This window comes from Ciconia boyciana, chromosome 1, assembly GCF_034638445.1.
Source record: "Ciconia boyciana chromosome 1, ASM3463844v1, whole genome shotgun sequence".
Classification (NCBI taxonomy): domain Eukaryota; kingdom Metazoa; phylum Chordata; class Aves; order Ciconiiformes; family Ciconiidae; genus Ciconia; species Ciconia boyciana.
This window is the reverse complement of record NC_132934.1, coordinates 133,096,978-133,124,918: the sequence shown is the minus strand read 5'-3', so window position 1 is coordinate 133,124,918 and position 27,941 is coordinate 133,096,978. Positions and strand designations below refer to the sequence as shown.

General features: G+C 38.9%; 1 long non-coding RNA gene across 1 annotated transcript; it reads left to right on the top strand.

Moving 5' to 3' along the window:
• Positions 1-27,941, top strand: LOC140647691 (uncharacterized). The gene is made up of 3 exons (XR_012040916.1): positions 1-25; positions 2,206-2,407; positions 27,619-27,941. It is a non-coding gene; the product is annotated as an uncharacterized lncRNA (long non-coding RNA).

The window sequence follows — 27,941 nt, the reverse complement described above, 5'->3', positions numbered from 1 at the left end:
ACTTGTTCTCGCGCAACCCAGTTTTGTGAGTGAAAAGTCTTTGCATTTGGAGTATTGCATGCATGTTGTTAGAGGGTGAGTTGACACCTTCTATATTTGGCCCTCTAACAGTACACTGATGAGTTCAGAAAGGAGTCAACAGAGGTGTGTGTAGCAGTCTTGTTATAAGGGCAGCTTAAATATCAGGTTTTCCAGCCCAGAGAATCAGCAAAAGAAGTGAAGTGACTACAAAACATTTAATAGAATGTGTGTAGTGTTACTTAGGACCATCTCTGTTAATCAACCAGAAAGTGAAAAAAGAGTAATCATTTGAGATTTAAACAGCAAAATCACAAAATAGAGAAGTAACTTTTTAGATACTGGGTACTGGAGAGAAAAGCAGGTAGTTGGTTAGTAAGCACTAGACTATTAGAAAACGTAGGAACTGTAAGTAGCAGTTCCAAAGAGATGGATCAGACAGTGTCAGCTAATGAATGCCTGCAGATATCATCTCTATCCTATATTTAAAATCAATTCACCTTAGTATAAAGTGTGTGTGAATCTTGAAAAGATTTTTATGTAGGCAGTTCTGTGAGTGAGATTGAAGCTGTATGCCCCTTACCTACTATATAAGGCTAATCATTAAAAGAGGTCAAAGTTGATGTCTCTCTCATAATTTTGGAGATTAACATTTTTATTCTAAAAGGCTTTAGAAGGATTTTAGAAAGAAATATTGGTGTAAGTAGCTCAGTTCACACAAATAAAAACCTGACGAATATTTGATGATGAAAAATAAAAAAGTCAGACATTAAATTTCACAGAAAAATAGAAAATGATAGTAACAGAACTGGATCAAAGAGAGGTCTTTCAAAACTGCAGTGCATTTCCAAAAGGAGGAGTTTTAATGAAGGAGCACAATAGTGAAGTGAGCATGACCGTGGCTGAAGATTTTTGAGACCTGTGAATTTAAAGCTGCTTCTGGACTTGATTGTGTTCTTGCTGTGTTCAGTAAATTTATTTTGGCATTCAGAGCCAAGGGGTGGGGGAAAAACCTGTTTGTTAAAAATTATTATTATGGAGAATCAGAAATGACTACTCATTACTGAACTCTGGGAGAAGATTAGTTAGCATGCAGCTGTCTTTGACCTTGAAGTGCAAAGAAGACCCAGGAGTGTGTGGGAGTCAGGGAGAACTCCATCATGACTTGACTGACATCCACCTACTCCTGTAGATGCATTTTAGATGCACATTCTGTCTTCCTTTGGAAATGAATCTTTTGGGGGCCTGCTTCATTAAAATGCAGTTAAATTGCTCTGCAGGAAGGGGATATGCTATGAGGAGCAAATGGAATGTTTATAAGATCATTTATGTCATGCAACAGTCAGAAGACAGAAAAATACCCATGTCAACTATTATGAGTTTATTAAACACCTAATGATTGACTGTGACATTGATTTTTAATATGCAAACTAAGGTGCACGTGTTTAGTGTCAGCAAAGAATGACAATGAGAATCAGTGATGATTACAAGTCCCATACTACGGCTGGGAAGGAAAAGTATTCTGCTCTGTATGATAGGTATGGCTGACAGAAAATGCATAAAGAGCACAAATGAAGAAGAAATGTGTACACTGTGTTTTTTGAAGAGGAATGAGGCATGGTATGAATATAAAAAGAAAAATGTAAGAATTGTTGTCTTTGGACGAACATACATGATATTGGTCCGTGAATAAAATAAGCTTAGTATAATGTATCTGTAGCCTCATTACATTCTGTAGATATCAGTATTCAAGTGACAGAATAAGTCACTTTGGAAAAAAATTGCCTTTTAATCTTCTGGTTTATGTACTGTAACTATTTGCATAAATGCTATTGATTCTTATTAGAATTTAGATATATTTCCTATGGTGATCTGAATTTATTATGCTGCCCTGTAAGTTTGCCAAATGTGAATTGCTGTAAGGTCAAATTAAATTTAGTTGCTTTCAAATATCTCAAAAAGTAGAAATGTTGGAAATATATTGTTTCTGTGCTACTAACTGGATTTCTGTTGAGGAACTTTAAACAAATATATGTAAAGACATTTATCATGTCTTTTATGACACGATAAATGAATTACATAAAGTACCATATTTACATATGAATTACATAAAGAAAACCATATTCAGTATAGGTTTTAATTAATCTTAATTAATTTGGATCATGGTTAGCCTTTACCCTTCTGCAGGGCAGAGCAGAGACTTCTACATTCTGTGATGGGACAGCCCTTATGCTCAAGGTTGCAAGGGCTATGCTTCCTAGCAGCAAGTCACTGAGATGGCAGCGCCCTGTTTTCAAGAAGCTGGCCATTTGTAGAGGGCAGGCTTGACTTCCTCCTCTATTAAGAGTCAAGGACACAGACATCACCTCCAGGACAACTGGGAAGTCAGGTGAGACAGAAGAGCACTTCTACTCCCTCCTGCAGGACACTGTGACTACGATGCTTATTGCAGTTTGTGGCTAAATACCATAGTCTATTCCTGAGAAAGCACTCTGCACATTTGCAAGGCAGATGGTGACTGCTACAGTTAGAGTGATGATTCCAGTTAGGATATTTCCACAGATGTTTGTGGGCAATGCAAAATATGTTGTACTTTTCATGAGATTTTTCTATTACCCAGTAAAAATTGCCTTAACTGGTTGTAGGATGAGAACAGAAATATCTCTTTCAAAGATTTTAAAGACTCAACTGCTGTATTGTTCTAGAAAAAAACCTATCACAGAGACATTTCATGTTGGAGCTAGGATGAGGAACACCTGTATTTAGACTGTATATTTTGAAGTAATTTCTTCTTATTTTGTATAAAGTATCTGTGTTAGTGATGGGCTGTCCATCACTAACACATTGCTGCACATTCAACACCCAGGATTTATAGCTTCCTTTGCTACTTTTTATGCCACCAGTGGGACTGCACATATTCTGTGGCATGCCTTTAATTAATTAGTCTTTATCCATCCTATTTGGGGACAGACAGAGGAACTTAATATATTATTACTAACTAACGAGCAAATTCTACTTTCTGATGATTAAATTTTCAGAAGTAATTTGAAATATAGATTGTACGTCCTTCACAGGGAGACATCATCAGATGGACTTCATTAATTAATCAGCAACATTCAGTGCATAGCATGGCTATGCAGGTGCTAGAGTAAAGTAACCATTATTTGAAGTTGTTTTTCACATTTTTCATTGTTTCATAGGAAAATGGCCCAGGGCTTATTTTCTCTGTGATGTTAGCTTCATTTATAACTCAAATCCCATACAGAAGGAAAATGCCTTAACCCTAATGTGTGTTAGTACTTCTATGTTGAACTGTTAATCCGGATCACCCAAACCAATCTTTCTTCAAGTTAGTACAGCTTATTTAGACTGTGTGGATGTGGACTGTATCTGTATTGGTGCTGCAAGTCATATGTTGGTTTCCTGTAATTCCTCCCTTCCCCATACAACAAGAAAGACAGTCAATTTCTCCCACAGTTCATTCTTGGAAAAAAAAAAGCTGTGGCTTAGCTTATTGCAGCAAAGTTAGGTGTTATCCCTTTAGAAATCTTTGTGCCAGATGCAACCGGTGGTAGTGCCTTTTATGGGCTCAGCTTTACGACTGCTATCCTGCAGTGCAAAGATGACAAGCTAACTCTTGCAGTGAAGACAGACTCCCCACTTTGTGCTTCGTCTCATGTCTGAAAAAGTAAGGAACCAAACTTCCTTCCTTCCTTCCTTCCTTCCTTCCTTCCTTCCTTCCTTCCTTCTTCTCTTGCTTCCTTGTGAGGCTGGAGTAGGCGTCAGGACTCTGGTCTCTGTGTTTGGAGGTGCCCAGTGGCTGATACAGTGGAGCTACCTTGCAGAGGGTGAGGCATGAAAGCAGCACAGAGTAAGGCCAGACACTTCCTTGCTGTGCTGTGGTCAAAAGAAAGGACTAAGCTTTACACTATAAAGCATCATCTCAGATGTCTGATCCCCATGGTCCTTCAGCGTGGAGGACTAGGACCTCAAACCAGCACTGAAGTTCACACCATGGAAGTCTTGCTTGCTTCATTGTTTTGCAAGGCTTCTGTTGACACAGAATGCTTCAGGACCATTTCTAGGGAAGTAGCCACAAGACTGGTAAAGCTCTCTTTCCCCTGAAATCCCGGTTGCTGGCAGGGAACCTCTGCAGCTGAAAGTGAAATTCGTACTGCTGATTATTCATCTGTGTACTGTTGTTGAAAGTCAAATTGTTAGGGACAGAAATGAATATGAACAGAAACATGCTGACCAAAGAAAAAGCTTGGAATTAGATGTGAGTTTTAGTCCTGGCTCAACTACTTATTATCAAATAAGGTAAACAAGTTAAAAGTCTGTTGAGAATTAATACAAAGTCTCTATGGATTGAAATTCTCCTCTGAATTTTGCTCCATTTTGTGGCAGCGACAAAGATACCCTCATGGAAATGGCAGAGATCACACTGACAGAAAAGACTAGCATCATGGGTAGCCCCAAGAGGGAAGGGTCAATGTCATGAGATGTGTGATGCAGAGAATAGTTTTTAGACCCTGGAAATGGCTGCTTCTTAAAGCAGTCATTGGAACAACATCAGGACAAACAAGTCTTGATTTATCCTGATCCAGGACTGACTTCAGAATGTTACTGCTAAACAGCCATGATACAATAATTATCACAATACACTCAGGTTTAGCCCTTTCCCTGCAATAATAGAGAACTACATAAAATCAAGAAACTACTTCCAAGAGATGAAAAGGAACAGTCAAAAGAAAAAATAAATGTTTGTGGCATAACATGGAGATTGCTTAGATATAATATACTGGAACCTCAGAATAAATGTATTTCATTTGTGGAAAAAGAAAACTTGGAAAATAACTCCAAATAAGTCTTCAAAGTTAAACATCAGAGTAAGGGGGATTACTAGGAGTTAAAAGACCTAAAACGAACATCACGTTCAAATGGAAAAAGAACATAAACAAGTTAAATGTAAAATTAATAAGGCAGCAGAAAAAAAAGACTTTGGGGAACAATTTTCTAAAGACAAATGTTTCTAAAGACAAAAAAATTAAAAATATCCTTATTTGTCAAACATATTAGGGAGCCTGCCAGAAAGACTGCGGGGCCAATAGATGATCGTGGTTTAATAAGAGTTCTCACAGGGCAAAAATGCAGTAAAATTAAACCAATTCTTTTCAGTAAGCGTCACCACCAAGAAGACATTGAAACCAGAGGGCTTTGTGTTACATGGATTGGAGTTTAAAACAGAACTTTCTCAAACAAAGGTGTCAAAAGAATAAGATTTAGAAGAAATAGATGGAGTGAATGCAGACAAATTACCAGAACCATGTGTTTTTTACTTGGGATCCCTAAGGGAAGATAAATATGGAAATGGAAACTTTCAGCTATGCTATGGAGTCTATTGATTAAATCAGTTGTGATACTAGATGAGAGTGGAAAGGCAAATATGAATTCAACTTTTAAAAAGGATTTAAGTGGAATGAGGAATTCAAAAAGCTTAAGACAATATATATATTTGGTAGTGTGTGAACTGTTAGAAGCCATCCTAGGACTAATAGACAAAAGGGTAAGTACAATATAATGAGGAAGAAGCAACACAGCTTTTGAAAGGGGATTGGTACCTTGCAAATCTATTAGAGTTGTTTGATCGTCACTGAATATACAGAAGAAGTGATCCAGCTGATACTCTGCTGAGAAGCTTTTTGACAAGGTCCTTTGCTGAAGGGTCTTAAAGAAATTAAGTTGTGGTAGGATGAGGAGAAGGTCCTCTGCATATTAATAACTGTTTAAAAGGTAGGAAATGGAAAGTAGGAATAAATGGTCAAATTTCATAAGGGAGGAAGGTAACAATGGAATTCCTTAGGCATCTGTGCTGAGGTCTTTACTGTCAAAGATTCTAATAAATAATTATATGTTATATAATTAAAGTGTGTGTATGTGTCTGCAAGTATAATATATACACATGTATACTCATATCTGTGTTTTAATATACACATGACAACATGACATGAAATTTGTATTCTGTATCTACAACTGCAAAGTAAAGCACACAGGAAAACCTATCCTAGCTATATGCCAACAGTGAGAGGATCTAAATCAGCGTTACATTACCATGCAACACAGAGAGCCCGGAGTCACTGGAGATTGTTCTGTAAACACGTTGGCTCAGTGCTCAGCACTGTTCAAAAAAAGCAGATAGAACATTAGGAACTATTAGGGGGGGGAAAAAGTGATGTTTACTGTTTTGCCTTTTATGTCACTGTGAAAAAATCATAGTTCATCTACATCCTGAGTACATTTGTGGAAGTCTGAGCATCACTCCCTGCATTTAAAAAAAAAGTGTAATATAATTATAAAAACATTATAGCTCTCTCTCTTGATAAATATTTACTATATCTGTTACATATATAAGGTGGTAAGGATTGCTGGGGTATAGAGCAGCTCCTATACAAGGAGAGATTAAATACCCTGACATGCTTCAGGTAGGAAGGGAGAGGGTTGAGAGAACAGAGGTGTCATCATGCAGCAGGTTTCAGATGTGCACTTTTTCATTCAGGGTAGAATTAGTCTTGGAACTCACTGGTATTTGTGGGGGCCAAAAATACAGATGGGTCTAAATAGCGATTGCAAAATAGTTATATGGAAAGATGTCAGTTGGAAGTTGTGGCTACAGCCTCTGGCTGAGAAAAGGCAAAACCCACAGTCCCATTGACTAGCACTGCTATGGTCTTGCCCCATCTAAAGCCAGATGTCCATCTGTGCCTGCCCCACAACGCTGTTGTGCTGGCATTGGCGTATACCTGATGCTGTGATGAGCTGTTTCAGGTCTCTGAAATAAAGGACAGTTAATCTCTTCATTGTAGGGTTACTTTTCTGTCACCTCTTTGAGCTGGTACGTGTCAATGCCTGGACAAACGGGTGGTCAGGGCTATGTTGTTGGGGAGCAGGGTGGTGTTCTAGTTTATATTGGCTTAATCTGCCTTATAACTGCACCCTGAGCTGGGAGAAGGATGTGGAGGAAGTCACTCTGTCCTTATACTTCTTGCCTAAGCACTTTGCAGAGGCTGTTATCAGGGGCAGGATGGATGGGGTCCCGTTCAGCTTGCTTATGTTCTTACGACTTGTATTGGTTTGTTGGTACATCTCTGTTAGGTTTAGCTTCCCAGCTGCTGAGGAGGCAAGCCAGACTTTTCCCATCTTGGAGAGATAGCTGCAAGGCTTACTCCAGCACAGGTAAATTAATTCTAGGCCAGTGTAAATATAGGGCCTAGAAAATTTTTCACTTTTGCCTCATCTAGGTTGTTTTAACTATGGCCACAAGGGACAAGAACCTGCAAGGTGCTCTTGCATCCTTGTCTAAATATAAGGCTATACACTGCAGTGTTCCCTTTCATGGCCCTGGTTCTATTAAGGGTAAGATAACACATTTCGGGTCAGATTTGGCTGATCTTAGGAGTCATGTCTTGAAACTGTTACTTCATATCTTGGATCGTCTCTCCCCCAAGAGACCCATTCCTGCTTGCTTTGTACCTGAGTGGGACACAACAGACCTGCATGAGTCTGCTTGGGAGCAGAATGTATCTTACCTAAACTGAGCTTCAGGCTATGAAGGCATGTGCCAACCGTGTGCCACACACCGGCAACGGTGGACCCAGCCTTACTTACTGACTCATTTGTGGCCCAAAATAGTGTAACCTTACAGAGAACCCCCAGCAGATAGCTATGATTTGTAGAAGCATTGTTGGCTAATTGGTGGCTGAAGATAAATGCATTTGGGAAGAAACCAAACACTTTACAAACAGGTATATCTGCAATTAAAAAAAAAAGTGGGAATGCATCCAAGAGTTGCTTGGTGCAAACTATTCTCTCATCTCTTCTGAGAGTCAGGAAAATTCAGAAACCCTCTGCAATTTCTAGTTTGCAAAGTTAAATAAATAAAAGGGTTAATTGAAAAGACAATACAGTAACTGTCTTGGTATCATTTAAATATGATCTTCTTAGAAAGGCTGACGTCTCTGAGAGGAAATACTGCTGCTTTGCATGAAATATAGTTGTTTAACATCAACATTAGCACTCTGTCTGTGTTAGAGCCAAAGTATTAATTTCCCAACCTTTGGAATATCATAATTTTGCATCATTATGTAGTATTCAATGCAATAAGCATCGATTTTTCAATAGTAGAGAGGTTTTAAACAGACTGAGGGAGGAAATGAGTGTTTGCACAGACTACTAGATTTGTCTGAAACCATGTGCACCTATTTCTGGTCTCTTGTTTCCATAAATAATGGATTGACAGCTTCATGGCTTCCAGAGGATACATGGTATATATAAATGTCAGACAAATAAATTCAAACATTCCAATTTTTTCTGTGATGAACAGCTCAGTGTAAGGTTTTTATGGTTCTAAATAAAACTCATAATTTAATCTGCCTGATGCTTTAAATGAGTCTGAGGGTACTGTGACAAAAAAGGGGAAAAAAAGGAAAAAAAAAAAGGTGAGTCTGTTCATCCTTCCTGAACAATTACAGTTGCTACATGTTTAACAGAAGGTTTCCTAAGTAAGATAGGTTTATTTGGTGGAAATATTTAACTGATTTCTATTATTTGGTGGAAAAATTTAGCTGATTTCTATTACTTACTGTATCTTATACCAAGCCCAAGTGACTGCTTTAATACAAGAATGTATTTTTTCTGACTGCTGAGTGTGAAGAGATAAGGACAGTAAGAGCGAATGTTGCTCACAGAACAGAAACCAGGTTATAAGGCATACTAAGATGAAGGATAAAGCAGAAAACCATGATAACATCATCTTGTCATTGTGCATTAGTAATCTTCAGGAAGTAGGTTTCTCTTTCTGAGGTACTACGCTCAACTGTTTTCCAGTGGAGGTGCGGACTCCAAGCTGACAGTGAAAGTCTGACTGAAAACGGACGTGTTTTCCGTATCTTTCCTGGATTCCTCTGAAGGGAAATATGGATTTGTGATAGCTGGTGCACTTGATGTACTCCTTCATACTTTTTATGCTAATTTGTAATGATTAAATAAGATGACTGGCTTTCTATGGAACCTCCTGGAAAGTGGGGAGAGGGACGTGGGAGCCTGCTCAGGGAGGGAAACAGCAGGGCTGGCAGCAAGGGAGGCAGAGCCCAGGGCTGGTCTCCTGCAGGGAGAGGTGTAACGAGCAGACAGACTTCAGAAATAACAGAATGGAAACTTTCTGGGGATCAAGGGGCCGTGCAGTGCTTGGGGCAGCTCAGAGAGTCACTGTGTTTGTGAAACTAGTCCTAGAAGCAGAGATACCATGGACAGAGAGAGATTGGATTATAAACTTTCTTTTGCACTCCGAGCTAGTGGCTTTGAGGGTTTTTTTCTGTTAAAACCCCTCGTATTTCTGCTCTAACAAAATGCAGCTTTTTCTTTTTTTTCTCTTTCTAGCTGAAAAGTCTTTTAATCTGTTTTGGGGAGCTCACTTTAAGATGATGATCTACGTAGATCCTCCTCAAAGCTCTAGCTGACTTGGGGGTCCTTCACATACTCATCTTTGCATGTTACAAATCGCTGCGCTAGTTGGCATTGCTATATACGTCTCATACTTAACACACAGGTCTGATAGTTACAACTGATTAGTGAACACTGGAAAGGAGTCATGCAAGGTTATCATATCTAGTTGCAATCCGTGGCTTTGTGTGATGTAGCATTGCAGGATCTAGGACTGCTTGGAAGAACTGGGCCTGTACAAAGCAGAGGAACTGTTTCAAATCCTGTTAGACAGGCAGGGGTCTTAGTAGGAAACCATGATCCTAGGAATGTCTTTCCTTTTTTGGGAAATGTTTGCTCTGAGCATCTCCTTAACACAGAGAACTCATGGAGTGTTCTGTGAATGGCCACAGAGAGACGGTATCTTCTCTTCTTTGCCTCTTCATATACCAAAAAAGGAAGTTTTGGGACAGAGTAAGGATAATGATGAGATATTGCCATGCTTGTTGTAGACCAAGAGTTCAGAAGTGAAGCCCTGTCTGTAAAATTCAAAAAGGAGATTTAGAAAAAGAAACTAACCAACTTTTTATGTATACACAAAAATGTTCCATAGAACAAAACTGGCTATGCACCATCTGCTTTTAATTTTTGGACAAAACTCTCAGTACTGCCTAGCATTCCCAAACCCAGGCCCTCTGAGAGTTCACTTATAAAAGCAAATAAAACCCTACTTTCAGTGTACAACATCCTGTCCTTTATAAATTATTTGTAGGCCGAAACATTTCCATGGAGACTAAAGATGGGTCTTCTCCCCATGTGTCTAACATGTTTGTGAGCCTAAGAGAGACGCGACCAAAGCCAGAAACTGTGGCTTAGTGTTAAGGGAAAATACGGTCTAAGAACTTTCTAAAAGTGACACTGATGAACTAGAATTGTGTTTGCCATCCTGTCTTGTGCAGTATTGATTGATTCAGTAACAGATACTAGACCTGCATGTGTTGTTCAGTGTAGATTAAACATATAATTTGGAGGAAGTTTTGAGTCTGAGTATGAGGCCTCCTACAAGTATGTTAAGGTTGACTTGGTGACGGTAATAGCTGAGTGGTTTTGGCATTTTCTGCCTCCTCTTTTAAACAATACCTTTATTATAAACATTTTATATAGCACATAACATAAAAATAACTTGTACCCTTTCTCTCTGGTACTTAGCAATGATGATTCTCCAAGAGAGACAGATAACTATTTGGCCTCTTACTAGTGAGAATAAGGCTGCTTTCAGAACATACCTTGTAATTCCTATCTTTTTATCTCTTTTTCTTGTATTATTTTATTCGTCAGATGCGTGTTTGCGCATGATTTCCAAAGTCATGACTGATTTGCATTTTTTATTGTCTCTGTCTCTGGAGTTTAAGGTGCTTGGGCTGAAGTTTGATGTACTAAGCATTTCCAGAAATAAACAAAGACAAAAGCAAAACTGATGTAACAGTAGCTGAGTAAAAAAACACTACCCAGGAGGTAACTCAGAACTTCAGTGCATTAAACTCGAGAGCTTTCCCAGTGAGAGGTTAAAAACCCCTAAACCCAGCTCTGGTGCACAAACTAGTGTAAATTAATACAGTATTTTAATGAGGTGATAAAAAGTTGCATTAAGAAAGAGGGTTTGGTAACTCTGGAAGTAATTTTTATGGGTGTTGTGTAAGAAATGGTTATAGAGGTAGCACAGAAAGTGTGGGGGTGATAGACCACAATCAGAGCATAAGAAAAAAGCGTATCCAACCCATGAATATCAAAGTATTGTGAAACTCACTACGAATGCTATCAGTATTAGGAAACGCCATTTAATACTCTTAGTAAATACTAAATTAAGTTTGCATTACGTGCTGACACAGGAAATGGGTAAAAAAGTGTCTTTTATCTTCTCTGGAGAATCTCCTGCAATGAACTATTGAACAATTCTTAAGCATTTGTGGTTTTTTTGCTGTGGAAGTATGTGTAAACTGAAGTTGTGCTAAGGCTTTGAAAGTTTATTCTGACCTATAAAGTATACTCCGATACGATTAAAAAGAAATTCTAAATAGATTTCAATTGTCTATTGGGGGATGAGGAGGAAAATGGGGTTTTCCCTTTTTCCAATCTTGTATTCAGGTTGAAAACTGTCTTCACAAGCTAAGGACATTAATGGTATCGTACCACAATGTTTACAAAGCCAACTTCTCTCTAACACCCTAGACTATAACCTACTATCCCAAAAGGGATATTGGAAATTTAAAGAATTGTGTGGAAGCACAGCACAGAAAATGGACACTGTCCAGACCATATTGTCCTCAGTTGGAGAGAAACTAGAGTTGATGTTTTCCAATATTACAGCTGTAGGAAAGGAAGCAAAACCATCCAGAGATGCTCAGAGATCTGTACACAGATGTTCTCAGTGGTGGTTCCAGCCCAGACCTTTCAAAAGATACTTGAGCTGTAACATGAAGAGTCATGGCTAAAGCTGAGAAATGTTGAAAGCTGGATTAATTAATTTTCACCTCCTTGTTGTAATGTCATGGAGGTGATATTTCAGTGGCATGTTGAATAATCACCAAAAATCATAGGCTATTGGCCGACCAAAAGGAAACCTTATACTGTCAAGCTACAGAGATTTAAAGGTGCTACATGCATATTTTACAAGCAGCTAGATGACTATATGTTAATAAAGCCATCAAAATGCTATTATTGGTATTGTTGTTGTTATTTGTATAGACCACATAATGTGCTACTTTATGTCAGGTAGCTGCTGTTAAAGAGCTGTATAGCTTTCAGAAAGATTATGCCCTGAAGGTACATTTAACAGCAATGCAGTGTGTTATATCCCCTAAAAATAATACAGGCAAGAAGGAAATAAAGGCAAATAGAGCAGGATGTGATTGCTGCATAGAAAATTCTCTGCAGAACAAGGGCTCACACAAAGCCAACCCTTCCCAAGGCAAACTTTATTACTGCAAGTGATCTCTCTCAGGGAACAGAATGGTGAATAGTACTGAGGCTGGTGAGGATGAGAGTCTTGCTAGTGCTTTGCAGGATCAAGCCTCAGGCTTGTAACAGTATTCTAAGCTGCAGTGTCTCAGATCAGTGCTGGGGACTCCTGTCACATTGATGAACAGGGTGCCGCTGCTGGGAGGGTGGGGTGGAGGGGATGAAATCCTTCCATTTAATAAGCTTGTTTGACATCAGCAATTATCAGCTGCCCACTGTCTGTGAAGTATTTCCTCTGTTTCAGCAGCTGGGGTGGTGTTTTCCCGGCTTGCTGCAGTGCAATGATTAGATTGCTGTCTCTAGCCAGCTAGTGCTGAGATGCTGCAGGCTGAATGATAACTATGGCAGACAGAAAGGGTTATTCCTAAAGTGCTCCTGAGAGTCTCGTTGATTTATTTATTTATTTTCCCCCTCACTGCTTGCTGGTAGGAGGCTTATAACGGGTGCAGCATCAACAATCACTCTAGGTCAAGCCACATTAGCCCTAGTGCTAACCTTCTAAAAGATTCAGATTTATGAATTCAATTATGGGATTTTACAGCCTGTTTAGCTTTGTTGTTGCTGTTATCATTGTTATTTATTCCTGTCTGTGTTCCGCTGCACTCCAACCCATTTCGGGGTAATTAGGGAGGTTCCTTTTGGTAATGTTTAGGCTGAACAAGATGACAACAGGACTACAACAGAAATCTTTCGTTCTGTCCTTCCCCATCTGACAGCTGTTGGTGTGAGCATATGGGCCCTGCATGTCTCTGTATCTTTACTTCTTCGTGGCTTTGACTGCGTTATATAACTTTATTCTTTAGTCTTTTTCCAAATAATTCTGACACTAAACAGTAAAGAAGCATTTGTTTTATCTAATTGTTATCTTGACATTACAAAACAGATCTTATCAGAAACATGATAGGAACCTGTACACTTATTCTTTTAAAATACTGTGGTTTCTTTTCTCCATTCAAACTCATAATTTGATGGCTTAGGGCTGACTCATGATTTTCATACGCTTGGGACTGGCAAGAAAGACTATATCTGTACAAAGGGCAGAGAAACAGATAATCAGATTTGTGATGTGTGCAGAAAAAGTCTGTAACATTTAAGATCTTTAGCAAAATACCCCAGGAGTCCAAGCAACTTACAGTAAGCAAATTATCTTGGAACAAACTATCTGATATCTAATTGAATTTCCTACCATGGCTCCCATTAATCTTGTGTGCTGAAGACTACCTGTAGTGTGTACTGGGCTTGATAACAATTACAGCTGGTGATTAATTGTCAGATATAAAGCAGCTGAAAGACTATATATGGAGGCATATTATAGACAATATTGCTAAGTTTTTCTTGTTGCAGTTCTGAATGTTACCAAACAGTCAAGTAAACTATTAGTGTTCAAGTCAGAGAACATTTTTAATCTGTCAGGAAAGCCACACTAAGGAGGTTTAGGTAATGGTGGCCTACCGTTAGTGGAAAAAGAGCTGTGGGGTTTTTTTTTTTTTCAGTTTTTCATATATTTCTGTGGTATAAACCCTTTCCTTCCCTTGGACCTCCCCTTGACCCTCCTTTGCATTATAAGTATTTCTAAATTGCCACTCTGATGTTTTCTGACTCTCTGAGATCTGTTCTTGTGCCATTCTCTGCCTTCTTGGTCAAAATACTCTATACCTACCTAACGAAATTCACCTGTGTACTCAGTTCCAACTGTGTGTGAATTAGTTCAGTGAAAACTAGGACTGCACCCAAGTTTCTCTCCCAAATTCAACAGTAGGTTGAAATTGAAAGGTTGGAGATATGTTGTCCTTCACTTTTGCATTTTTTCATCCTTTTTAAAATTTTGAATAAGAAAATAACAAGTCCAAAGAACAAACTGGCTAAACCTTTTCTGTTTTTCCTTCCATATACATACATGACCCTGTAAATCACGAAGCATCTGATGAGAGATTATTTTCTTCTGAGATTTCCTCGGTGGAGTCACACAACTTGGATACGTCAGACCGATACACTGACTAACATGAGAGATAAGACTTAGTAGCATGGACAATCACATACTAATGTGCCTAAACAACTCTGAGATTGAAGGTGAATCACCTATTGCAGTCCTGGAGAGCTGGCAGCTAGGACATAACCATCTGCTTCTTTTTGCATAGAGATGCACAAAAGTTCAGAGGGTTTCTTGGGCAAAGCTTTTCTTTACTCTTATGGAACTAAACACTTAATGGATAAATCACTTAATGGAGAGAAAGGCAATTTAGGACAGGCAAAATACCACATACCATTTTTCTGAAAAGAGGTGCAGAGTTCATAGAATTGTACTAATTTTTAGCTGTTTTGGTAAATAAAACATGAGGGAATGGAATGAAAGAAGGTTTGGAATGTTTCACTAAATAAGCAAATAAAGGATTATGGGACTACATACTCATAAGTTGTCTCCTCTCTTCAACCTGGGTTTCCCTAGTGCTCTATGGTAACGTGAAGGTGGCAGTATTGTTGCCATGGGCATTTGTTAGTTCTGAGCAACGATACACCAAAGATTCTCGAGCAAAATTAACTTTACTGTTTAAGTTCTTCATCTTCCTGGAGAAATAAACTCCATTTACAGAAAAGCAAAGTCCTTTCTCTTTGGTGTGGTTGTAATGCAGGGGCTGCTGAGGCTGGTGAGTTTGATTCCATGATTTCACCCCATGGGTTCTGTTGTTAATATTTATTTAGCTTTACTTTCAAATGAATAATTGTTCAGCAATAGCTCTCTGAAGCAGAATGAAAACAATCTTCTCACAATTCTCTGGGAGCACTGTTTTTACATATGGCAATCAGCTTGCACCAATTATTTGAAATTGTCCCTATTTTCAGAACCAGTACAGTTAAAACAGTGTGATTACCATGACAATCAGCACTGCTAATAAGCAATGACTCCAGCATACCAATCCTTGCATTGTAAGTCAGCTGTAGATCAAGTTTGCCTGATACAATATATTATCAGTCCAAGAGAGTACACATTCAAATGCAAGCTTGTGTTTCACTTACAATCAGCTCCCAGGCCTCAGGAGATTCAGCTGCAAGTCAATTACCTCTGCTGGATCTCAGTTGCAGGTTTGTTGGGTTTTTTTAATCTTGAAGCACAATTTAGGTGAAACATCATAGGTAAAGCACTTTACAAAAAAAATTTTAAAAATGTTCCTGAGCAGCTGTTAGAAACAAAGAGTGTGTTTGGGAACTAGTACCAGTTGCGTAAGGTGGCTCTTCATCAAAAGACAAGTCATTATCTTCCTACTAAATCCAAATTCAGCATTATTCCTTGCAGGGCGTCATTTCCTTAAGATATTTCTTAATTTTTAAGGCTGACATATCTTGACACGATGGCAGCTGATGATAGGATTAGTCAAGACAGTCTAACATCTGAATAAAGCTTTGACAGGGAGCCTGGCCCTGCATGCTGATATTGCACAAGCCATCTTGTTACATGTTATGTTATGAAATATCATTTTTGTTACATTTCTGATAAATATAACAATAAAAGACAAGCTAGGTATTATTTAGTGCTTCTTCTTAGCAACTGCTCTTCACGGGGTTTCAGCTGAAGCATGTTCGTCTTGCCAGTAGGGAAGCAGGCCCTATTTCTGCGTGGGGGAGATCACAGTTTCACTGTGCTGCCTTCCAGAAATAGCAGGGAAATTCGTCAAGGTTTTCTGTACATTCTCTCCTTTTCTACTACATACAAACCCATGCAGTCTTCTGAGGATAGCGAGCGATGCCAAAATGAACAGGGTGATGTAATGGTCTGTGACGCCGGGGTGAGGCAGGACCGACCCTGCATCTCCTTACGGCAGTACACGGTCTGCTTGTTCCGTGATAGACCTGTAAGCCCGGTCCAGTCACCATCAAATACATACAGCCAAATACCATGCCATGCATAGGGTATCTGATGACACACAGACTCTGCCAGATGTAAAGGATATCAAGATGTCTGCTGTCTTACAGCAAAAACAACCAAAAATAGAGTATGCTTGATCCTAGGTACGTGGCACAGGGCATGTTGAACAGAGACAGTGAAGGCCCTAAAAATGTGAAGATGATCTCTCCTATTGCAAAACATCTCCTCACAGGACTATGTGAAATTCCACCAGTGGGAGATATAGTTTAAAACATAAAAATACCCGTGTGCAGAAAATTAAGTCTATGTCAAAGGTAAGCGAGAAAATATGATGCTCGTGTGTGTAGTACAGGATGATATTTTCTGTGGGTTTATTTTCAAGTGTATTTTACTGCAAAATAAATTATTTTTTTTTTAAATTGGGATTAGTTAAATGATGAGGCAATGGCATATTAACAGTATCAGACTCGCTTACTTAATTTCTGCTGAGATCTAATTACATAGTCCCCTGCTGGGCTTTGCTTGAGTGAAGAATTTCCCTGTGTGCTGTTATGTACAGGGAGTTCTGGTTAAGTGTCAAGTAGAATCTAAATCAAAGTAATCATCAGGCTTTTTTCTACCTAGTTCTCTAGGTTAGGCAGATACTCCAATTTCAGTAAGTATAAGATGCTAAACCTTGGAGACCTTCTGTGGCCTGTGGACTTCCCCAAAATGTCCATGTAGAATGCATTCCTCTCCTCCATATGTATGTCAAAATGTGTGGAGACATGTGGCGTTGTCCCAGCACTGTGGCTCCTCAGTAAGTACTGTGCAAGGCAGTGAATTTGAACAGGGTGAGTTTGCACCCACTGAAGGTAAAGCGAGGTTAGCAACAGGCAAGCACTAGTTTTCTTGCTGTCCCTAAACTCATGGACTTCATTAATGCAATGCAATGAGGGTGCAGGGCCTTCTCTTCGAGGAACCTCAATTTATGTGGGAGCATCACATGAAGGTGTCACTGGACTTGGAGCAAAAGGCAGTCTGAATGTCTGAGAGCTTCAGGGATGTCTGAAGTTAACGTCAGAATGGCCACTTATCTGAGAGGCCAGTGTTTCTCCTCCCTAAACATTATCACAGGCAGTTAAAACAGAACTCCACAGTATATCATGGGAAGGGGGGGGGAGCAAGGGAGACAGATCCTCAGGTGTTATCTAACCCTTGGTGAGGTGAGAATCCTATGTACTTTTGTGACATGAGCAAGGTCTGAGGCATGAAGATGTAAGGTGCCCAGGACATGGCCCATAATATTTTACTGCAACATCTTAGCATTTGCATTGCTTCCTAAAATCTGTTTGTGTATTTTTTAAAGTTATCATTAGAAGATGCAAATTTTATATAGATTTGACTATAAAGCATATTGTCATTTATTATTTGAATTACCATAATAGCAGATGTTTTCCATGCTGTAGTGGCAGTGCAGATTTTATGTCCTTAACACAAACCATGGCGGCCATAAATATTTGTACAGCTATACTGTTGTTCATATGCCGCTGAGGAATCCAAAGAAATTTTTTCTTCATTATCCATGGAGACTCTATTTGTAATAGTTCACGGCTAGATTAGTGATCCAAACGGCAGCCATATGCAGTGCTGGGTTGTTTGCTGGGTTGTGGATTACTTTAGAAACAATTTATGAAAGACAGCTGATTTATCCAACAGCTGATGACAAGCACAGACTTATCAACTTACTTCTAAAATATTTATCAAATATACCTGTGGCTAAGGTACGTTCTCAAAGAACCAACTACTGTAATTATGGGATTTATGTTTTATTTGCAGCTTGGTATTTTGGCTCTGCTAAATTTGCCCATGGTTTCATGTTGCCACCATTTACCATAATATCTGTGCAATTTTCAGGCAACAGACAATGATAAATTCCTGAAAACAGGAACATTTGTAAGTTGTTGCATTACAAATAGGAACTTGCTTTGCTTTAAATTACTCCTCACTAGCCTTTTAGATGAAATTCCTAAATCCTCAAGGATCCATGTGCTGCAGGCTCACAGCAGTCGACTAGGAGGGCTGGTTGGAGTTTCTGTCCCTCTGACTCAGGAAGTTTGTTTTTCCTTTGCAGGTAGGGGTTAAATATTTGCAAAGTGAAATGATGTAGATGTCATTCAAGATATGTTTAAAAGATTTTCCAGTAAAAAGACTATGTGCAAGCTTACTGATGGTAAGACTAGGTTTGTCTAACTTCTCTGGAAGCTCCATTCGTGAACAGCTGTAAAGTTTTGTCTTGACCTCTCAACGCTTTCATTTTAGGTTCAGCGTGAACCCTGACAAGCCTAATTGATTTTGTGTTTGCAGTTGCAACAGTCTAAGAGTGCACCAAAAAAACCCCCTAAGTGAACTTTGTGAGAATGCTATCCTGCAAAAAATCACACAAAGAATGGTGACATATACGTAAGTAACCAAGACACTAGTAAAAAAAAAATTACTGCTGCCAGAATATTGTTTTCAAATGTTTGTGTGCAAGCTGGGAGGCAAAGGAAATAGGTCTCAAATGCCAAGAGTTTTTTTCCTACCACTATTCTGGAATAGCAAATAATGAAAAACAAACAAACAAACAAACAAACAAACCCCCTGTATTGAATAAGGCTAAGGTTGCCGTCAAAGAAATGCTATTCAGAAATCAGAAAGGAAAGAAAATCTATCTGGAAGAGCTGTGTTGTAAAGGAGTTGTGTTTGTTAGCAGGATTTTCAGGGTAAGTTCATACTTGTGTGTGTTTTTAAGGTAGAATATAGAACAGCAATCTGCAGTACCAGAAAGCTATAATGCTTTCTTACCCATATTGTAGTTGTGTTAAGAGTCTGAGTCAGAGGTTGTTGCAAACCTGCATTTAAGGCTACTTCCTGTCCTGAAGAATTTTGGCAGGTTAGAAATTATCTTAAGGTTAGATAAAAGACATGGTCTTTTGTTGAATGTTTCCAGCTTCAGGAGAAGATTTTGAATACTTCATAGGTATATTAAGAGCAATACAACTAAAGAGAAGGTACGGGGATCTCTTTGCTGTCTCTGTACATCCAGGGGTTACACCTGTATGGTGTCTCAGGCGTAACTGTGTATTATCTACACTGCATTTCTTAAAAGTACAACAGCAAGTCAGTATTGAACTGCTTCCCATTGACCACAAAAGCTGCTAAGCTTCATCTAGCTAAGAAAGGATGTCTGCTTCCTTGACAAAGACATTTCTTGTTTGCATGAGGCATTGCTTCTAGCCTCTTAATCTTTAGGTGACTCTAGGGAGGCAAAGTGATGTTCTGCATCAATAACCCTTCACATTAAATATCTATCAGGAGTGGTTCTCTGTACCTGAGGTGTTTGTTCCTGCTGCAAATATTCTTTAGCTTTTCTGTCCTTGACTCGAATCTCAAGGTCCTTCAGTTGGCCTTCTGTTCATCTTTGCCCAGAAGTAGTTGTTATGGTTGACATTTCCAAAATTATGGTTCTGTAATAGGGCTTTCATGGAGGTGTGTATGGGGATGGTGCTTGACTTCATGTTGTCCTCTGATAATAGGCTCAGGTTTGGTGGATGTGTGATGGAGCCATGCTATAAATGAAAGGGCTGTATTCCTGCATGGTGTTTTTCAAGAGGTACGCTGTGCTACTTAGCAGTGCAAAGTGGAGGCACAATTGTGACCCACCACCTGTACTTGGGGAACATGATGGTAAACAGGGGCTGCTCAAAGAGCAGTAAGCTCAAGTGTAGAGTAGAAGGGTTGCTAGAGGACCGAGAAAATACATGATGATTCTGAAGTTCCTCCTACTGCTCTTGGACATGCTTATGGTTCCCCTTGGGAGACTTCAGAGGCTAGACAGCAGGGGAAATAAAAGAGGTCAGTCACCAAGGTACTTTGGGAGGCATTACACCGGGACAGCATATGCAAAGCCCATATGTCTGAAGGAGTTTCTGAAGGCCTTCTGCAGTTCTAGGAAGAAGCCAGATGCTTTCCTCTATCTGTACAAAAGCTATCATGGTATATCTTCATTTCTTAAGATAGCTACATTCTAGTCAGCTTCCATTTTAAGAGAACTTGCCTCCACAGTTTTATTCTGTTCTGTTCATATGATAGCTTATGCGAATTAAGCCTTCCTCCCATTTCCCTGCCATGACACCATCACTTTTCTCGTTATCTGTCTTTCTGTCTTGAAAGAGTATTGGTTTTCAATTCTCTGCCTATAAAAACTTACTTTGTTTTATTTTTGTCTACAGGGTTTAGCAAAGAAGTGCTAGTACTACCACAGCAAATGCAGATTATTATTAGCTATAATAACATCTAGGCACTCACATCCATTAAACACTACAAGAATAAAATAAAGGAGAAAAATTTGTTTTAATGCATTAAAAAAACAGTATAAAATAATATTTGTTCATTTTGCTTACAACACTTTTGATGCTATCCACATTCATGGAAAGATACTGTCTTGGATCCATTAGATCATTAGCAAAATTCCTAGTTAATTGAGGGGAGCCAAGATTTCACTTATCACTTATCCCAAACAATAAAAAAGGAAAAGTAGCGGAAGTGGGAGAAACTGGATTAAATTACATACATATTTTCCTTTAAGTTTGTAATAAAATGTAAGGGTTTAGTCATGAGTGGTTGGATTGGAATATCAATGAAAGGAGCACTTTTTCTTTAGCTCCTTTAATGGGCATTGATGCTCATCAACTAAAATACCAACACGGGGAATTTGTTGTTACAAAAGAAGCCTATTCAAATAGATCATCTACAATGGGATATTTCACAATAAGTAGTAACAGATAGTATAATGTCAGATGTTCAGGAATCTGCACAGTTATTAGAATAATAGAAGGAAAACATTTAAGGGAATGATGTACAGTCCATGGGTGAGAAATAAAACTAGAACACCCTTTAACTGGATGTACTTCTTATACATTCCAGTGATGAGGATACCTTCATTTAACAGTCAGATGATCTACAATACTTTAGGTCTTTAATTTATTACTTACACATTCCTCAATGCCTTGTTACTTACTTCATTATAAATAATTAGACAAGCAACACTAATGAAGAGTTAAGTAAATTGATTATGTGTAGAAAGATTTCATTTTGTTGGATGAAAAATGATGCACAAGCAAAATGAACTGGTTGATGAACTGGTTGGCTGAGAGCTTCATGGTCCTAGTCATACTGCCCCTAAAGTAGTTGAAGAGCACCCTTTGTGGAAAAAAGATGAGTTCTACTTCTGTGTCTGAGCATGCTAGATCATCTGGGATTTAGATGCCATTTCTCCCACTTTTTGGCATGGGATTGGTTTTCAGTGATTTGCATGAATGTGAAGTTATTTGGAAACTTGAATTTTACTTGATTTTTTTTCTTAAACAAGTGAATGAAAAGCATTTTTTCTTTCTTTGGAGGCTGGTGCAAATATCTTGTGTAATTTCAGTCAGTGTAGCTTTCTTACTAGGCATTGAACTATTCTTTTGCAGAGACATTTGAGGGGGAAAAAGTAGTATTTATTTAAGCTTGCATTGATTGTTCTAGAACTGCAGTTTAGGTGCCATCCAATGTATCTATTCAAGAAAACAGTTCATGCTATTTTACATTCATGCAAGTCCACAGAATCCATCTATACACTATCCTGAGAAGACCATTTCAGCTGAAGAAGAATATGAAGACTTTCTGAATCAGACTTTGGGAATAGTGCAAGGCACATATAGAGAATGTCTTCAGTGGCAAAACATATACAATGATTTAACTATTTCATTAGGGAGACACCTAAAAAGTACATATATGCTCACACACACACAAAAAGGCAGTTCTATCATATTTATATTGCATACTTTCATTAAAAGAAATAATTTGTGTGTGCTTATTCATTCCTAGGGCTGTGGCCTTGAATCTTTGTTGTACATCAGCCTTTCTCTATACAAAACCACCTCAAACAAGGGTGCTGAGGCAACAACACTAACTTACCTTATCAATATTCCACTTGTGTTGCAAAGCACTGTGAAGTTTGAGACCTTGTGATGCTGGATGAGGTGCAGGCACATAAAAAATAACAGTCTTGCATTCTAATTAGCAGAAGCTATGAGTGGTGAGGATGACAAGGAAAGGATGAAAGAGCAACACATGTAAAGGATGCTGTGGTGAGCAACTGAGTGGTTCTAAATCATTTCATGGGCTGTGAGAAATTTTTCAGTTGACTGCTGTTTGATTGATACTAATAAGTATTACAGCAAAACAACCTGAAGAAACAATCCTGGAACAAATTGAAGAAAGAAGGGCTAATAGGTTGAGGACAATTATCCACAATGTGCAAAGGAATATTTTATTATGCTAATGTTTCCTTGAAAAATGATTGCGCTAAATAAGCTATTGGTTGAAAAATAATGACAGATAGCAATGAATGCTCAGACTAAGTACACACAGGATGTAAGCAGCCATTACCAGATTTGTGTGTCAAGTCTTCAGACCTTCCGTGTGACCTGGCAGGAGATACCCCTAAGAAAATAGTTGCTGCCCATGACAGTGTAGTTGGGGAGCATCAACCATTATGGAAAAATCTCTTCCTAGTTAAGCAAATTATAGACAAATCCTGCTCCTTTACCTTCTATTCTTTCAAGCTGAGGATGTCACAGTGCAGCTTGATACAGATACAGGCTATAACAGATGTTCTTGATCTGTAGATTTGACAGTCAACATCACAAGACTACAGATCACTTCCACACCAATCCATCTGTTGAGATAAGAATTTGTGCTTCCAGTGGTGCACTGCCTCTGCCATAAGTGACTCCAGGCAATTTCAAACTTCATTTTGAGCCAAACTCAAATCAGAGGGTGGATCAGACCTCCCTGGAAGACTGAAAAGAAGAAAAAGATCCTGTACTTACCTTTCCTGCGTAATTTTAAGATTGCTTACCTGCCACCAAAGACTGTACACCTCAATAAGTATTTTTTGTCTTAAAGGATGATGTAATTCTTGTGTACAGTCCTGGAAGCAAGAAGAGGCCAAGAAATATATGAGAAATGTGTGAAACAGGGACCTCTGTGCTAAGTAATCTACAGAATGAATAGATCTGACAATGAGACAGCAGAAGTTGCCTTAAGAATGCTGGCAATGCCTAGGGAAGGAATCTGGATCCTCACTTATGGGATGAACACAGGCTCCCTGGCTTGTCCATTGAGAGCTTTCTGGAACAGATCCAACCTGGAAGGAAGGTGATTACCATGAAGAAAAGATTATTCCAGACTGATCCAAAATCAGACAAGACTGTTATTTTGAGCTTTCTCACAGACACAAATTATTATAAATAGAAGAATGGCCCAAATTGCAATAAGGACAATTTTATTTTCATTTTTTATATTAGACTTGCAAAGTCTTCAGTTCATGCCCTAGTATACACTTATGGTGAAATACTGACTCAAGTACTCAAAAATAGTACGTAGGATGTTAAGGTTGAATTATTTATAGCCTTTCTTTTTGTCTGTTCCAAGAAGTACTTAGATTATCATTCCTCTGTTCTTGACACAGTTTCGTGAAAGTATCTGACAGATACTTCCAAACATAAATTTTATCCCATGTTCTAACATCAACATATATATTATACTGGTAAAACGCCCATTGACTTCTATGGGAGCAATGAAATTCTGTGTTTTGAGGAAATCTCAGCTTCAGAATCATATTCATGCAGATTAAAATCTAAACTCCCAGTGATTCATTGAATATAAAATCAAACCTTCTCAAGAAGCTTTTGAGTTTTTTAGACTCATAGCATGTGCACATATGCTTATGGGGGTGAGCCAAATGCTCTAAGTTTTGAATATTTAGAACAATCTTACCATTGAACTATGGAAAATTTTGGCATTTATTGTTCAGATTTTTTAAGAAAAAGGATATAAAGAGGGAAAAGTAAATAGAAACAGAAAAGGAATATTAGATGTGTCATACTGTGTGAAATGCATGTATGTGCCTAGAATTCTGTGCTGAAAGCATTTGACAAAACCACTGTGGAAATTTCTGTCAGTGACTTTATGCTCTTCCAGCCTCTTGGAGCCACACAAAGAGCACTGTCACTTAGCAGAAATGTCATGCTTGCTATTCACCAAATACTATTTTACTGTCAACTATAGCTCAGCTTAGTTTATTTATTTTTCTGAAGAAGCCTGGAAAAACTTTCTGTTGGGAATGCATGAGTACAGGAAAGCTTTAGTATTTTTTAATTCAGCCGTTTTGGAGTTACATGGAAATTTATATAGTGTACTGGTATCTTAGTGTAATGTGGGTTGGGGCAGTTGCTGACCTCTGCCAGAGATTCACAGGTGAAACTTTTTATCTGTTTGTCACTCAAAAGACAAGTCAGCCAAGGCAAATCAATTTCATTCTACTCATCCACAAGCATCCTCCTTGGAAATAACTGTTTCCTCCTGCTTGAGACACATTTTAACCTCGTCTATATTTTTTGATTCCTTCGCTAAGTTTTATAGGTGTATTCCCAGATCTGTGTGCCACATGTCACTTACTTTCTCAGCCCTGGAACTGGCAAATAAAATACAAGCTGAGTCATTGTTTCCCCAGGGCCTTAAACAGCTGAAAAAATGCCTGACCCTTGTTTTTTGGTCTTTTATTTTCAAAAGAGTGTGTGGATATTTGAAAGAAAACAGGCTGCCTTCTAGCTGATTTATTGCTTCCATGCAATATAATGAAAGAATCTGTTTCCAGCACCACCTACCTGCTGAGGAGTCCTCCCAGCCGTCTTTGGACTGGGAATCCCACTGGGTGCCTTTGCTCCCCAGTGACAACCCCTGGCAGCGAATGGATGAGCAAACCCAGGTGCTGCTGAACACCCTAGGGCCCATGCTGGTGAACAAGACGTGGCTTGTCGGTATGTTAGAGCAGCTTGTAGATGGGTGGGTCACAGGTGACAACCTGAAGTTGCAGCTGACAAAGATTCTCCATCAGGTTCCTCTTGTCTTTGTGCCTGTGTATGGCTCGACTCCTCCCAACGTGAACAGTCCTGCTTTTTCCCACAAGGAAAGTCCTGTCATTTCTCCCCTTGTTGTTGTTCTTCTTTTCTCTCACTTTCTCTTTCCACTATTTCCTTCTGAAAGAGAAGGAAACCTATAAAAACCTTTCCTGTGGTTTTTATACTCTTTCCCAGCTTTTTTCTTCTTTTTCCTATTTTTTCATTCTGGAAAATATATGCTTAGATTCTCAGTTGTTTGTTCTTCTCTTCCTCCATGTCACAGTGCCCCTTTTGGAGTAAAAAATATCACTGTTTATTTTCTGTCTCTCTTTTCTCTCACACGCATACATTTCCCTGGGTACCTATTGCTTCTTTCTAGGATTTCATGCCCACAGAACTAGCTTAATGTTCAGGCCTAGAATAGAGAGCATTTAATGACCTCCCATGCTACTGGGCGAAGCCAGATCGCAGATGCCGGTGTAAGATGTCAGCAAAAGCAACTCAATGCTGTAACTTGTTTAGTCGCCTCAGGCAAGTCATCTCTCTTCTTTGTTTCATCTCTAAAATGGCTCTAATGATACTTAATGCCTTTGTGATTTATGGATGGAAAACTCTATGCACAATCTGGTTGTTTATTATCAGCATTATTATTGTTGTTGTTGTTATTATTATTATTAATTCTGCAGCCTAATTTGACCCTTTAGCTCCTTCCAGTTAAATTATTGAATATCTCAAGATCCTAAAAGTATGTACAAGATTATAAATAAAGAGCAATTTGTTGTTATGAGGCCTGTCTTTCACAATACAAGTCTAAAGGGTTAAAGGAAGGACTACCTTTCTGACACTTTGCTTTTAAGGCACATAGTTAATATTCAGAGGTCAGCTATGAAATCTGCTAGTTGGTCAGACAAGTTTTTATTCTGAGAATGCTTTTTGTAAGTAGTTAGGAAACAATGAAACACATACAGGATATCACATACAGGGTATTTGGAATAATAATGCCAACTGAATTCTTTCTGGTATAGTGGTAGGTTGTTTCTCTTTCTAATCCGATGAGATAGAGAGCTGTACCCAAGAGGAATGACCTAGATACAGACTCCAACTGACAAACATTTTTTAAGAGAAAGGAGATGCTGTTCTGTGTCTGTGATGGGTGTGGAACTGCACTGAAGAACTGAGGGTGTAATTCGTACAGCAAAGAGTTGATGCACTAAGCAATGGTTTTAATGTACTGAGAACTGGGTATTTTCTTTTAACAAATTTGTATGGTAAAACCACTAAAAGGAGGCCAGATATTGCTTAATGTGGTCCTTCTGCTTTTCTTTCATTTGATTGATCCCTGCTTTCCCAAACAGCACCATTTGTACTCTTGATTCCTGGCTGGCTATTTGGGAATATAGGGTGAGGTCCAAAAAAAGCATTTCTGAACAATTGAGGTGGAATTTAGGTGCCTACATCAAGGCCATAATTCACAAACAAATGGGCTAAACCACTTAGGCTTCAGAGAGCTTTTAGCTGCAGAAGAACCTGTGGTTCTGCTACTGTACATGCACTTCATCCGCTGACTTACATGTGAGTCCCAGGTGGGACTTGCAAACTGTAAGTACCCCCTAAGCCCTCTGAGCAGCCTAACCTGTGATGTGATCCCCACGAACAATTCAAGGTTATCACAACGACACTGACCACTCATAACTCATGTCCCAGGGATAAAGTCCAGCTGCCTACTAGTGTCAGAGCATGAACACCCAGGGAGTGAGATGTGCAGATTCCGGTCCCTGCTGCTCAGGGTACACTCAGCTAACGAGTTAGACTCCTTCTTGGTCTCCTGGTTTAATGAATCTTGCATCCTTGAATGCACACCTTCAAAGAAGCTTTTAAAGGTGGTTTCTGTCTGGATTTGTTCTACGGGAGCTGAGGATTTGAATGTCCTTAAACTGAAGACTAGTTGGACCTATGTTTCATGTATACCAGGTGAGTGGTTCAACCAGTAGGTCACTACCCAGTAGGAAGGGAGTCACCATCACTTTCGGAAGTCTGCTGAAATGAACATCTAAAGCACCTCAGCTCGCACTATGATTTTCAGCTCAGTGTCTGAGTCTCACAGAAGCACATCATAAGGCTGCAAACATGTATCCTCAACCAGGAGATGGACAGATTTTCATAGAACTCCATCTGTTTGGATTTTTGTTTGAATCCGGGTTTGATTTTAATTTTTAGGTATCTCCCCACTCACTATGTAATCATGCTTAGGTGTCTAATTTGTTTTTTCAGGGCACACTTCTCCTGGATTTGATATCCTGAAAGAAAGAGTGAAGACACTGCACATCATCCTGCCTAAATACCTCTTTTATATTTGGTTCTTTAATGTAAACAACTGAGAAGATATCTTTAAAGCACTTTGTTACAAACCTCTTAAAATCTACATCCCACATAGTTCATTAGATGCTGAGTGATGAACACATCACACGTTTATCCAAAATGGCCTGTCTAATTAGCAGCTGTAAAGGATAACAAATGGAAAGAGCTGTCTGATCTCCAGCCATCTAAACATATGACAGTGTGTGCCTGTGGTCTTGTGCCTTGTTAGTTCTGTT